Here is a 14,196-nt window from a genome sequence, read left to right on the forward strand (position 1 = left end):
GGCTCCTGGGATTGGCATTGTCTCTAGTTGATTGAAACTTGGAGTTTGAGAGATGAAAGAGGCTGCATAATGGTTAAGGAGAATAAGAGATCAACAGGATATTACCATGAATCCTGGACTTTGTCAGCTGCTCAAGAACACAAAGTAACCTGCCTTCATTAGACTGCCCTCAAAAGTGGTGAAGTCGCATTTCAAAAACTCTTAGCTGTTAGCACCACCAGCTTCATCGGTGAGACCAAGAACTACCTAAGATTCACCATCCCCTACTTAGACAGTCTTGACACTTTCCCCCTTAGGTGCTTAGGAGTTGTTTGGTTGACAGATGAAATGGCAGGGGCGATGTTAGGTTCTTTGTAAGATGAAACCCAGCACACAAAAAAAGTGCTTAGGAAAGGCTTTGTTCTTCTATCAAATTCAGAAAAAAAAATTGAGAATTTATAGTTTATCACCTGGATTTCAGAAAAGCAGCACCTATGTTTGAAATCATGCTCCTTTAAAAAAAAAAAAGTCAAAGTACAGAAAAAGTGAGCCATCTAAAGCAAAATTGAGTGCCTAAATGAGGGGAGTATTAAGTTACTATGGGAAAAAATTAATTCATTTGAGGAAAAAATGAGATGAGTATAACAGAGATTAATTAAAATTTAGTTTATCAGATTTTTCTCGGGAGATCGACAATTTAGTCAAAGGGAAATCTTATTTAAGTGCATAAGTACATTTCAGCTTATACGTGTGGTGCACAATAAAGTGGAAACAGAGAATACCAGTGTTTCCTGAGTAATTAACCACATCCAAATTTGATGTGCATGAAAATTCTAAACTGAGTCAACAGCTTTCTCCAGATGATGCATTTCTCAGAAACCACAGACAGGAGGCCATCATTGGTTTTCCTGTCCATAAAACTGTCAGATACTCCCTGGTAGTCGTCTGTCAAGGCACATAGGAGCACCCATCTGGGACCTTTCCCTTTCTTTTGGCTTCCACAGATCTTTCTTCCCTGTGCTTCCTCCTGTTCTATGGAGAGCACTTTCCTGATTACCTTTTGGCTCCTCTTCTACTGCCCATTCCTCGGAACCCACCCAGGTCCTCCTGGTCTCCTCAGTCCATAACCACCCTCAGAAAGCTCACCCTGCCCTGGCTTTAATACAAATGCCTGTATTAGCATTTCTTTGTTTCACCCCTGTGCTATGGATATCGTTCTGTATAAATAAAACACTGATTGGCCAGTGGCCAGGCAGTAAGTAGGCGGGACAAGGAGAGGAGAATTATGGGAAGTGGAAGGCTGAGTGAAGGAGACACTGCCAGCCACTGCTATGACAAGCAGCATGTGAAGCTGCCAGTAAGCCATGAGCCACATGGCAAGGTATAGATTTATAGAAATGTGTTAATTTAAGATATAAGAACAAGCCGGGCGGTGATGGCTCACGCCTTTAATCCCAGCCCTCGGGAGGCAAAGCCAGGCAGATCTCTGTGAGTTCAAGGCCAGCCTGGGCTGCCAAGTGAGTTCCAGGAAAGGCACAAAGCTACACAGAGAAACTCTGTCTCGAAAAACCAAAAAAAAAAAAAAAAAAAAAGAAAATATGCTGGGCGGTGGTGGCGCACGCCTTTAATCCCAGCACTCGGGAGGCAGAGCCAGGCGGATCTCTGTGAGTTCGAGGCCAGCCTGGGCTACCAAGTGAGCTCCAGGAAAGGCGCAAAACTACACAGAGAAACCCTGTCTCGAAAAACAAACAAAAAAAAAAAACAAAAAGATATAAGAACAGTTAGAAAGAAGCCTGCCACGGCCATACAGTTTGTAAATAATATAAGCGTCTGTGTGTTTGTTTTATAAGTGGGCTGTCAGACTGCCGGGGCTTGGTGGGACCCGGAGAGAAAACTCCAGCTATACCCCTGTGTTTTCAATTCAAAGGATGCCCAAGGCGGTGAATAGAAGTCCACTATTGGCTAATTGCCAATTTTCAACCTCTTCTTTTCTCTTTTGCCTCAATGTGCACATCTGTTAAATGGAGGTAATCATAAAAGTCTTCATTAAAGTCTTCCTTAAAGTCAACCATAAGGTCAACACCCTTATTGCTTCAAGCCTGTGGCCAGCATTACATCATGGTGTAAGCACAGGGCAGAAGAAAACCACTTACACCATGGCCATGAATCAGAAAGATTATAGGGTCCCAGACTCCCCTTCAAGGGTCCTCCCCTGACCATCTACACATCTCTCATAGTCCTCCCAATAGCACCTAAGACTAAGCCTTTACTATGTGGGCTTTTGAGAGACAGTCCAAATCCAACTTAGGGCATTGCAAAATCCAAATCCAAACTTGAAGATGTCTTTTCCTGTGGAGATTAACGCAGTCTTTCCCACAGCTACATCCTCTTCCCTCCCCTCCACCCTCCTTGCGTCCTCAGTTTCCCTTCCTTTCTCTTCCCTGGGTGTATTTTTTACAAGCGCAGGTTGGGGTTCACATGCACTGGAGTCCCCAGGGGCCATTCCCATCTCTATGACAGCCTCCACTCAGCTGACCTCCTCCTTCTCCATCCCCACCCCAGATGCCCTGCCCTTTTTGCAGCTTTGTGAACAACAGTCAGCCTACTCCTCACCTCTATGGAAATCTTCACATGGCTGCTTTCGGTGTCTGGTCCCTCAGATCTCAGCTAGCTTGTCCCCACATCACAGAGCTATCCAGACATCTCAGATGAAGCCAGCTCCTCATGTGCTTGTGTTTCACTCCAACAAAGTTCCGTGGACTGGCAGTCAGTAGGGAGGATAACAACTCCATCACTCATAGCCCTACAGTTCCTAGGAGAAATGAAGAAATCACTTTTAAACACATACCCACCAACACATCCATAGTCACGCAGTATTAAATTAAAGATGTTTTTATGTGATTAACTTGTGTATTCTAGTTTAGCTTATATTTGGACTAAGATTCCACCAGGAAGATGACTTGGTCAATTTCTGGTTGCTGTGACAAAATACCCACATCTACAAACTCTATAAACAAAAGAGGTGTGTTTAGCTCATAATTGTGAAAGATGTAATTCTAGGAATAGCCAGTCTCATACATTTGGATTCTGATAAGAGCCCTTTGCAAAGAACATCACACTGTCACTATGATAGAATCACATAGGGAAAGAGGTCCGTCATATTATGACACAAGAAGCCAAAATGATTTGAAGCCAAGATCACTTCTCATAGAAATCCTCTATGAATCCCATTTAACTAATCAGAATCTCATTCAAAGGTGAACACCTCCTGCTAGCTCTCATTTCTTAAAAGCCCCACCACCTTCCCACATTGCCACCTTGAAGGCAACCTTCCACACAAAAACCTGGATGACAGGGTCAAGGAAGGGACAGCAGGGAATATTTGGAGTTGAGACCTGAGGGGTAGGCTGGAGTTGGCCAGGGAATCCTGGCAATTTTCAGAGCTTCCAGCTTGGGCTGGACATAGACTTTGCCTCTAGAGATGAAACTGTATTGTTGGGGAAACAAGGTGATAAAATTTGGGCAACTGAAGAAAAACAACTTGGGGATCAGCAAGGGGAACAACCGCACTAAAGCCTGCCCCTGTCATCCTAGCAACCCAGATCAAATGTGGACTTAGTGTGTGTCTGAAATCAAAGCTCAAAACACGCAACAGAGCAGAATCAAACCATCAGGTTAAGGACCTTCAGCTCCTCACAGACAACAGTCAACACAGTGAAAAATCAACAGAGGATGAGGGAAAACAATGGAAAACCAAAATCTGAGAAGGGATTAATATCTAAAATATGTGAGGAATTTAAACAACTCAAAAGGTAGAAAACATCCCAGTTCTGGCACACGCATCTGAATAGGCATTGTTTTTTTTTTGTTTTGTTTTGTTTTTTGTTTTGTTTTGTTTTTTTTTTTTTGTCTTTTTATGTACCTTTACTTTTTTTAATTTAAAATAGAATTACATCATCTCTCTCTTTTTCCTTCCCATCTCCCTCTCTCACTCTCTCAAATTCATGGCTTCTATGCCTTTAATTGATGGTGTGTGTGTGTGTGTGTAATATATATTTCCAAATTCCTAAATGTATACATATAACACACTACTCAGACAATTTAATGTTACTTGTACATATGATTTTCAGGCTGGGCATTTGGTGTAGGATAACCAATTTGTGTGCTCTTCCCTGGGGAAGACCATTTCACCTGCTCACGGCATCATCCCTCTGTTGACTTCAGATCTTCATCTTGGATTGAGAAATTGTGAGCTTTCCCCCTCCCAGGTAGCATGGATTTAGTGTCATTCTTCTTCAGGTCATGTGTAGGTAGCCATGTTATTGAGATTTCAGAGATGTAGCTTCTCTGACATTTCTAGGAGACACAGTCTCACAGGAAACTTTCTGTTCCTCTAGCTCTTCTTCTGCCTCTTCTTCCATGGCGGTGCCCAAGTCTTGGGTGCAGGGGTTGTGTTGGAGAGGTATCCTTTTGGACTGAGCACCACACACTCATTTATTCTCTGCATTTTGAATGGTTGTTGTTTTCTGTAATGATCTCCATCTGTTTCAAGGAGATAATTATTTGATAAGGGATGAGACCTATACTTATCTGTGGGAATAAGGATAAATAATTAGAATGTAGTTAGGAACTATACTGGATTAGTAAAATGGTGGCGATTGGTTTTCCTTTTAGATCTAAGATTTCACTAGCCCTAGGTAGTTTGCAGGTTTACAGTCCCAGGTATGGTTCTTGTTGAGCAATAGGTATAGGAAAAATAATAAATGTTATGAATTGTCTGCGAAAAGCAAATCAGAACTACCAAGACAGAAGAGGTGATGAGTGCTGGCACAGATGTGGGGACCAGAAAACCCTAACACATTGGGAAAATGTAAATTGGTGCAGCCGTTATGGAAACAGTAGAGAGTTTCCTCAAAAAGTCCCAATATAACCATCACATATCAAACTAACTACAGATGGACATATATATCAGTGAAAGTGAAGTCAGGATGTGACAGAGCACTCCCCCACAGCACTCTTCTTGGTTGCCAAGATGTAGAAGCGCCCTCAGTTCAGCACTGAAGGAATGGTGCAGAACAGTGGAAGGAGACAGCCACAGTGATATGCTGTTTCTTGCCTTCAAAACAGGCCATGTCCAGAAATTTCAACAAGGCACTGTGCTAAGCAAAGTATGCCAGGCACAAAATGCTCTGACTTACCCTGGAATCTAAAATGTTCAATACATAGAGGATGAAAATGGAACAGTGTTCATTAAGGGTGGAAGTGGAGAGGGCTACAGAAAGGCTGGTCGAGGATGGAGATTTAAAGATAGAAGGAGGAATAAAATCATATGATCTGGTACATGGTATGGCTATCTGTCATTAATAACAATGCCTATTCTTAAAATTGTAATTAAAAATAACATATGTTAGGCCGGGCGGTGGTGGCGCACGCCTTTAATCCCAGCACTCTGGAGGCAGAGGCAGGCGGATCTCTGTGAGTTCGAGGCCAGCCTGGGCTACCAAGTGAGTTCCAGGAAAGGCGCAAAGCTACACAGAGAAACCCTGTCTCCAAAAACCAAAATAAATAAATAAATAAATAAATAACATATGTAAAGTTCCGTGTTCAAAATATTGTTGTACACCATAAATCCCCCCTGTGTGTGTGTGTGTGTGTGTGTGTATGTGTGTGTGAAAAATAAATGAAGTATCTTTTTTTAATCTCTGATGAAATAAGAATAAAGAGACAGTATATTATGGAAGGAATGATGTGGGCAATCACTCATGACCTGGGATCCCTGTCTCACCATAAAACAAGATCACAAACACCTCATAAAATTCTGAAGTTTAGTATTCGGTGTCAATAAATAGTACAAAGGTTTGAATTAGCTAACTCTTTCCCCTGATAACCCTTCTTTCTGTGTTCTCTCATAGGCATTACAAGTGTCGAACCTTGGCAGGAAATTTGAAGCTCATTTTTGATGAAGGAAGAGTGTGTTTGTTCAGTGATGTAATTAAGACATGTTTGACAAAGTCAGCTTTTGATCTGGTGATACTTAAGTGCTGCATCCTAAACTGGCAACCATGAGGAACCAGCTCTAGCATCTTGAGGGAAATAAAGAAACAAAGCTGGTGGTCATGCTAAAGGTCTTAAGTCTTAAATGGTCACTGGGCACTGCTGGGTTGACCAGTGTGGCTAGTTGCTAACTATGTGCCTTTGCTGTATTCATCAAACCATATTCAGTTCAAACCACTGTGTCACCTGGACCTCCATCCACATACTGACTGTGAAGCCTACTAGAAAGTAGGGCAACCTCACAGCAAATATTACATTCCAACTGTCCTCAGGTCCCTGTGATGCTGAGTGGAAAAGCCATACCTTCTTTTACCTCCAATCATCATTGTATCAAAGACTGAACAGTGACAAGCTTCCTGAAGAAATAACTTGAAAATGCCAGGATGCATTAACACGCCTGAACCCTAAAGGGGTATAGGATACCCTCTGGTAGCAGGATAAGTGGCTAGAGTCTCCCTTGATTTTTGTTTGTTTGTTTGTTTGTTTGTTTTGGTTTTTGGAGACAGGGTTTCTCTGTGTAGCTTTGCGCCTTTCCTGGGACTCACTTGGTAGCCCAGGCTGGCCTCGAACTCACAGAGATCCGCCTGCCTCTGCCTCCAGAGTGCTGGGATTAAAGGCGTGCGCCACCACCGCCCGGCGTCTCCCTTGATTTTAAGCTGAATTCTTTGATTCCCCTGAAGAGTCTTTGGAAAAATTTTAAAAAATTGCATTGTTACATTGGAAATTCATTTTTTTTTTGATACAAGTTCCCAAATGCTAAAAGCACATGCTTAGTCCTATGTGAAAGTCCACTCAGCAGTGTGAGGTTTTTGCATGTCTTGACCATCTACTGTCACCCAGACAATCATACATGAATGGCTGCACTGCTGACTTCTTTTTCTGATTCATCTTCTAGTCAGGAAGCATTTATTGAGTATAAAGCATCACACCTGACATAAACAATCTCCAGCAATCCTAGGCTCCCAAGCATTTGACTGGCTGGATACTCAATAGTGAATTATTTGCTTTAGCTTGAAGCTAAAGAGGAGATCTCAGTTGGAATTTTATAGTTCCCTTAGGACCTCTAAAATAATATTATGAACACCATGTGTAAAGGACCACAAACTTATTAATGCAATGGTGGATGACTTTTCTTCTACATCAATTTACACTACAAATACCCTATCTTATGACCATCAAGCATATTTGAAAGTTAATAACAATGTCCACTTCTTACTAATTGAAAGCCAAGTAGAGATGAATTATGTTTGATTCTAGACTATGTTTTAAAATAATTCCATCTACTGTATTCTCTTAAATTTTAATGGAAAGATGGGAGTTTTGTTTACATTCACATTTTTATAGACTCAGAAAATCTTTATTGAGTAGCTGTTTTGTGGAAGGCCCAGAGCTGGACATCAGAGGAGCAATAAAGACCTGCCACTCAATGGCACTTCTCTCACAGAGAGTGTGGAAACAGTCGCTTGTTTAACTGTCTGGTCTATTTATTCCGTGAGAAGATGGTTCTACACAGTAACTTTTAATACAATGTGTGGCAGGATAAAAAGCAGCATGCAATTATCCAATTTTCATCTACTTAGATTTTAATGACCATACTTACTTGCCCATTCAATTTGGTAACTTTTAGCCCAGAGGCACTTAAGTAGCAGTTTGAAACCTGAGATTCCCCAGATTTATTTCCATGTGGCCATTGCTTGTTAGATACTATGTTATAATAGGTTAGTTTTTGCTCAAAATAATGTTTCTTTTAAACTGCTAGTATTCTGAGTAGGTAGCAAGCCCGTGCTCTATTGTTCTGTTTTTAGAGGGTAGTACCCATGTAAAGGTGATAAATAGAAGCAATTGGATCAGACACCATCCTCAGTTCGTTAAGAGGAAGCAAAACAGTCTTGCTTTCTCTGTTTTGATCATGGCCTCCCAAGTGAGCACTGCCTCCCCTCCATATACGTTAGAAGACTATACAGTGTAGAAGGGAGGAGGGGCTGAAGGAGGTCAGCCTATATGTTGGAAGTACTAAAAGGGGAGAGATGTATCCCTCTCTTATCTGAAGTCAACTAAATGAATCCCTGTAGAAGCAATGTTTGGTTAGGAGTGTCTGCAAGGGCATTATTGTCCTTAACTTGCCTTCTGAAATTGTGAGGTTTTCAGATGTATGCCTATTTCAGGTCACTGCCAGAGAGCCGAAAATACCAATGTTCTCTAGGAAACGTGAGATGGACAGTCAAAGGATAGGGGTAAGATCAGGGCTGGAGGCTTAACAGCCACAGGTCTGGCAGCTTCTGAGGTAAGAGACATAGAATTGCCTTTGGTAGTGTAATAGGTTTGTAATGTACCCTTACCTGATTCCCCAATCCCTTTAAATTAAGAAAGGGGGAATTTAGCAATGATTATGACTATTGAAAGAGTACAGAAATGTTAGAAAATAATTAAGCATGGACTGATCATGGTCCCAAGGAACTGTATCCCTTGAAACAAGCCCTTAGATTCCTAAAGAAATTCCCACACTGAATACAGAGGGCTGCACATAGAAAGAATATGACTAACATCAAAAAGACCAGAGCCATGTTCCTAGTGCCAAGAGACAATCACACATAGAAGAGTGTCTATGACATTCTTGTCCTCATCTGTACTTTGGGCTTGACTCACCCTCAGAGGGCCTAGGCCTACCCAGAAAATTAATGGAGACAGAAATATGGCAGCATGGAGCTAATCTCTTGGAACTAGAGTGTCCAGAGAAGATGATCAATGCCACAATTACCTTCTGTTTGTCTGGAGATTTAAAGGTTTATTATACCTGCATGTATGCCCGCACACCAGAAGAGGGCATCAGAAAACATTTAGATGGTTGTGAGCCACCATGTGGTTGCTGGGAATTGAATTCAGAACCTCTAGAAGAGCAGCCAGTGCTTTTAACCTCTGAGCCATCTCTCCAACCCCTGTCTGGAGTTTTAAAAAGAAAAACAAACAAACAAAACAAACATGAGAGCATTAAACACTGGGACGAATACTCAGCATCATCTACACCCTGCTCCAGGTTCTCAACACCAGCCATGGCACTAAAATGTCTACCCATGTATCTCATTACTGTACATGTAGCTAAATTTTGTCTTAGTCAAATGAATTCCTATCACACTGCATGTGCTCAAAGTTATAGTAGCATTCTCAAACTGATTGTAAATACAGACTTTGATTAATCTTTAAAGGGGCAAGTTCAACTGTCTTACATAGAACAAAGAGGTGAAGAAGAAAAAGAACTGTAGTGTTCCTATTCATTAAAATGAATGCTTCTCCAGAATGCCACCCTGCTTCCCCCCACCCCCAGTAATAGAGCTCACCATAGCTCTTATTCACACCATAAAATGTGTATCAGGCATATCCAGGTTTTCTCTACATTTCTATAAAATTTGGAAAAGGTATTCGATCTTGGATCTCAGTTGCACACCTTGAAGATTTTAATTGGGAATCATACAATCATACATATGTCATATTAGATTATTTTTCTCAGAAAATTCAGTAGCTAAGCCAATGCTGAAACTCTCCAAACATTCTAGCAAATGTCCAGGTGCTGGCATCCCATTCGGGATTCTACACAATTGGTTTTTTGTTTGTTTGGTTTGTGGGTTTTTTTTTTTTTTGGTTTGTTTGTTTGTTTTTTGTTTCTTCATTGAAGACACCTTGCTGTGTCAGGATGGGAAATGGGTCCAGATATGAATTGTTGACCAGGTTAAAGCTTTACAATGTTCACAGTACTGTTGACATCTCCCTGTGGATTGAATTCTGTTCTCATCATTCCTTGTCTCCTAGCTCTTATATCATGTTACATCTTCATTCATACATTCAGTAAGTCAAACACATTGTCTGTGTGTGCACATGTGTGTCTCTGTGTGTAGTAGGTAGCTGTTCTAGAAGTACTACCCCTAATGAGGCTTCTAGTAACTGCCACGTCTACCTATGATGTGCCCCTGGGGTGGGGCTGAGATGGGAGCCCTTAAGACCCGAGATCCAGATGTGCCGGCCCTCTTGGTTCCTTGTGATCCAGGATGCTGGAAGACAGATCAAGTCAGAGTTCTCCAGAGAACCCTGCTGGACTGCACCTCACCTCTCCCAGATCCTGTAACCAACCCCTTTATTGGCTGTAAGTTACCTCAAATTAAGCCTCCTTTTTAACTACATGGAGTTGCCGTGATGAATCCCCACATTATCTCTGTACATATGTGTGCATGCTTATATATTGGCGTGTGTGTGTGTGTGTGTGTGTGTGTGTGTGTGTGTGTGTATGTGTGTGTGTGTGTGTGTGTGTGTGTGTAGAACCAAGACAGATTTCTTTAAAACACATGAAAAATGAAAAGAAACAAAAGGTTTATAGAGTTAAATTTTAGTTTGGGCCTGTGGCCTGAGCTCTCTAGGACAACGTCCTCCAATAGATACAAAGTTCAAGAAGTTGAGCCTAATAACACAGGCCCATCTTCCCAGCTGCTCAAGAGTCTGAGGCAGGCGATCACAAGGCCTGCCTGAGTCACAAAGAGAATTCAAGGAAAAATTAGCCAGACAATGTATAAAAGATATAAAACATAAAAATAGGATTGAGGGTATAACTCAGTGGTAGATTACCTGTCTGAGCCAGGTCTTACCTTTCACACACACACACACACACACACACACACACACACACACACACGAGGGGATACAAACAGGCCATAAATGTGAGTCACATGTAATCTTTATTTCTAATAATCCCATTCAAAAGGAACATATAAATTAATTTCAAAAATAAGAGAGCAAAATTTTCAAATTCATATAACTTAGCATGCCATTTAAATTCTAATTTCAACACTCATAATTCAAATTCCAGAGTGTTCATTCTATATACTCAGCAAGAAATGTTGCAAGTGCCAACTAAGTCCAGAGGCTACCCACTGATTGTGGCCACATAGCCCTCAAAAGTGTCATGAAACACAAAGATCTAGGTCATCACAAATCACCTTTGTATCTGTGGTGATGAAATACCAGTATCTGGCTTAATGACAGACCTAGAATCATTTCCCTTGTTCTGCTACAGCTAGAGTTCTATGGCTCCTTCTCACCTAACCAGAATTCTAAGGGACCGCTCTCACAATGAGAGCACTAGTAGGTGTCATCTTTCTGTTCCAATTATGAATCCTTGAACCAAAGCTTCATTTCGGCTCACAGTTTCATGGCCCATAGGCCTCTTTGCTGTGAACAGGCAGTGACACACCACAGCAGAAGTAGATCCCGAGGCAGACCTGCTTGCTACATGGCCAGGAAGCTACAGAGATGAAGAGGTGGAGGCAAAGTGATCAAAAGATGACTCAGAAGGTCCTATTCCTTAGTGGTCCAATACTTCCTCATAGCATCATACTGGGGACCACACCTTTAACTGTAGAAATGTGGGGGTAGCATTTTAAAGTGAGGTGTGGAGCTTGCCGTATGTTGCTGAGCTGAGAAAACTGCTTAGATTCAACTCAGGTCCAACCTGTAGCCCTGTGTTTCCCAATATATCCCAGTGATCTCCACCCAAGGACATGACCCTGAACAATGCTAAGAGGTGGCTAACGTCAGCCACCAGAACACATAAACACATTGAGTTAGGCTTTGAGCAAACCTAGGGTGGCTTGTGTTTTCTGTGAACATTCAAATTAGGGTTGCCTGATTTAGCAAACAAAAATAACACATACCCAGGTACAGGTAAATTTCAGACAAACAATGAAGAGTGTTAGTGTAAATACAGCCCACACAACTTGCTACTGGATACACTACTCACAAAATTTTAAATCCAACCAAGCGATATACATGGTGTATATGTTATCTATAGAGTATAATCTGACCAAACACTATTGTGTACACAAAATATGAGTTTCCTATGCTTCATTGTGACGCTCAGATGGCAAGAGATCACAGCAGTCGCAAGGTCAGACCAGAGGCAAAACCCAAGGCTGAAAGCAGCTCTGCCTCTTCCTAGACATGAGCAGCACACCTTCTTCATAGGCCCCGCATCTGGAGATTCAAAGCACAGACCACGGCCCTTCTTAATCTGTATCTATACTGTACATGTACAGACATCTATTACTTTGTTATTTTTTAATTGACATTTTTTTGTGTGTGTACTGTTACCATAGCACCTGCACTGCCATCTGCAGATGGTTTCAGAAGGGCTGGCTCAGATAGATGTAAAAACTTCAGGGGCTTGGGCAGCTTCAGATTTGGTGATCCTTGTGTGTGCTGCAACCAAATCCCCCAAGAGAAAATTGCAAAAGGAAACAGAGCTAACGAGATACCTCCATGGCAAAAGTGCTTGCCACTCACTCGAGCATGGAGACTTAAGTTCAGGTTCCCAACACTTCACATAAAAAAGCTAGGCACGGCTCTGCATACCTATCTATAATCCCAGCTCTGGGAAGTTGAGGGCACGAGACAATCGCTGGGATTTGCTGGCTAGCCTGCCTAGCAAAACCAGCAAGTGACCCCTTCCTAAGGGACTACAACATAGAGTGATAGAAGAGGGTACACATGTCTGGCCTCTGCACTTGTGATCACAGATGCACATGTACCCACACCCACAAACATATCACATACAGCACACACACAAGTATATACACACACTCATATTATGCACACATACATACAAAGAATGTACTTATATGCATACAAATATGCACACATACTTATGTATAAATACATACACACATATGGACATACACCACACACACACACACACACACACACACACACACACACACACATACACACATACACACAAGCAAATGCTTACATGTGGCCCAGCCCGGTGAGGTCCTTTCTCTCCACCTCACTGTCACCATCTTTATAATAGGATGCTAGATCTCTGTCCAGCTATTATCACAATCAAACGAAATGATAAGCATTTGGTAATCGAAGGATACAATTAATTATTCCAGAAAATATTCTTGTTATAATATAGAAAATAATAGGGGTTGATTATTGTGCCTATACTCTGTGCACTGCCTTTAGTTTAAGTGTTGTAGGTCCACTTTAGCTGTCTGGGAATTTCAATGGCAGAATTAGTAAGTGATAATCTTAGGTTTCTTTAGGCCCTAATGCTTTTAGATATCTTAAACATTTTAGAGTATAAATTAAGTGACCTGCAAAGAATAAAGGAAATTCTTATGACTATTTTCAATAATGAACACAAGATACATTACTTAAATTCAATCCCCCCCCCCAAAAAAAGTGTAATACTTACAAAAGAGGTGCATGAAAAATCCTACACTGTGAAAAATACAGTGTTGGCATTTGTGAGATGCAGTAGCTGCATGCTACAGTCTAGGCCCCTGAATGTGTTCAGACAAGCTCAGTCTCTGATATCAGCACTGATAAATTAGACCAAAACATGAGTCACCTCTACCGCCTGCGAACACACAGAGAGAAAACGAATAACACACACATACAAATGGACTCTTTTTTTTTTTTTTTTTTTTTTTTTTTTAAGCCGTAGAGAATCTCAGAATTCTGAGAGGGAAAAGATGTGCCACTATTTGACAGCAACACTTGGCAATAGTTCTGACAGTTTGAGGGGCAGCCAATCTCAGTGGTAAACCCTTTCATGGGCCCTTGGCTTCGACGCTGTAACAGGAATGTGGCGCACAGGGAAAGCAGGGTTGGCGAGGATGCCAGGCAGGCTTCACTCTGTTTATCTCCGCGCTCACTGTAAACTGTGCTCATGGCGGAATCGGTGGCTGCCAGGTTTGCGTCGCTCCACGGAGCAGAAGATGCAGGGCAAGTGGAGGGAGATTGCAGAAACCAGACAACGCAGCCGTGTCTTCTAACTCCGGCTGTTGAGCGAAACTTTGAAATCGTCGAATGGCTTTTAGCTTTGTCGTTATTGACTACCCACAGCAAGCGCCACGTGAGCACTTGGCCTGGCCCATGTGCAAAATGGGAATGGGAACCGCATCTATCTCCTACGGGTGTCCTGGTGATGAAGTCCTAGACTGTCACGGTGGCCGGCTCTGAGTACACATTTGGTAACTGTGAAGCCCCAAACGGAGCGGCACATTGCAAGCATTATAATTACTGAACAGTTCGTCAGAGCCGATCCAGGATTCAAAACAGGCAGCCTGGCTCCAAAGCCAGCCCTCTTAATCACTATCTTGCACTGTCGCCATT

This window comes from Peromyscus leucopus, chromosome 16_21 (genome assembly GCF_004664715.2).
Source record: "Peromyscus leucopus breed LL Stock chromosome 16_21, UCI_PerLeu_2.1, whole genome shotgun sequence".
Lineage (NCBI taxonomy): Eukaryota > Metazoa > Chordata > Mammalia > Rodentia > Cricetidae > Peromyscus > Peromyscus leucopus.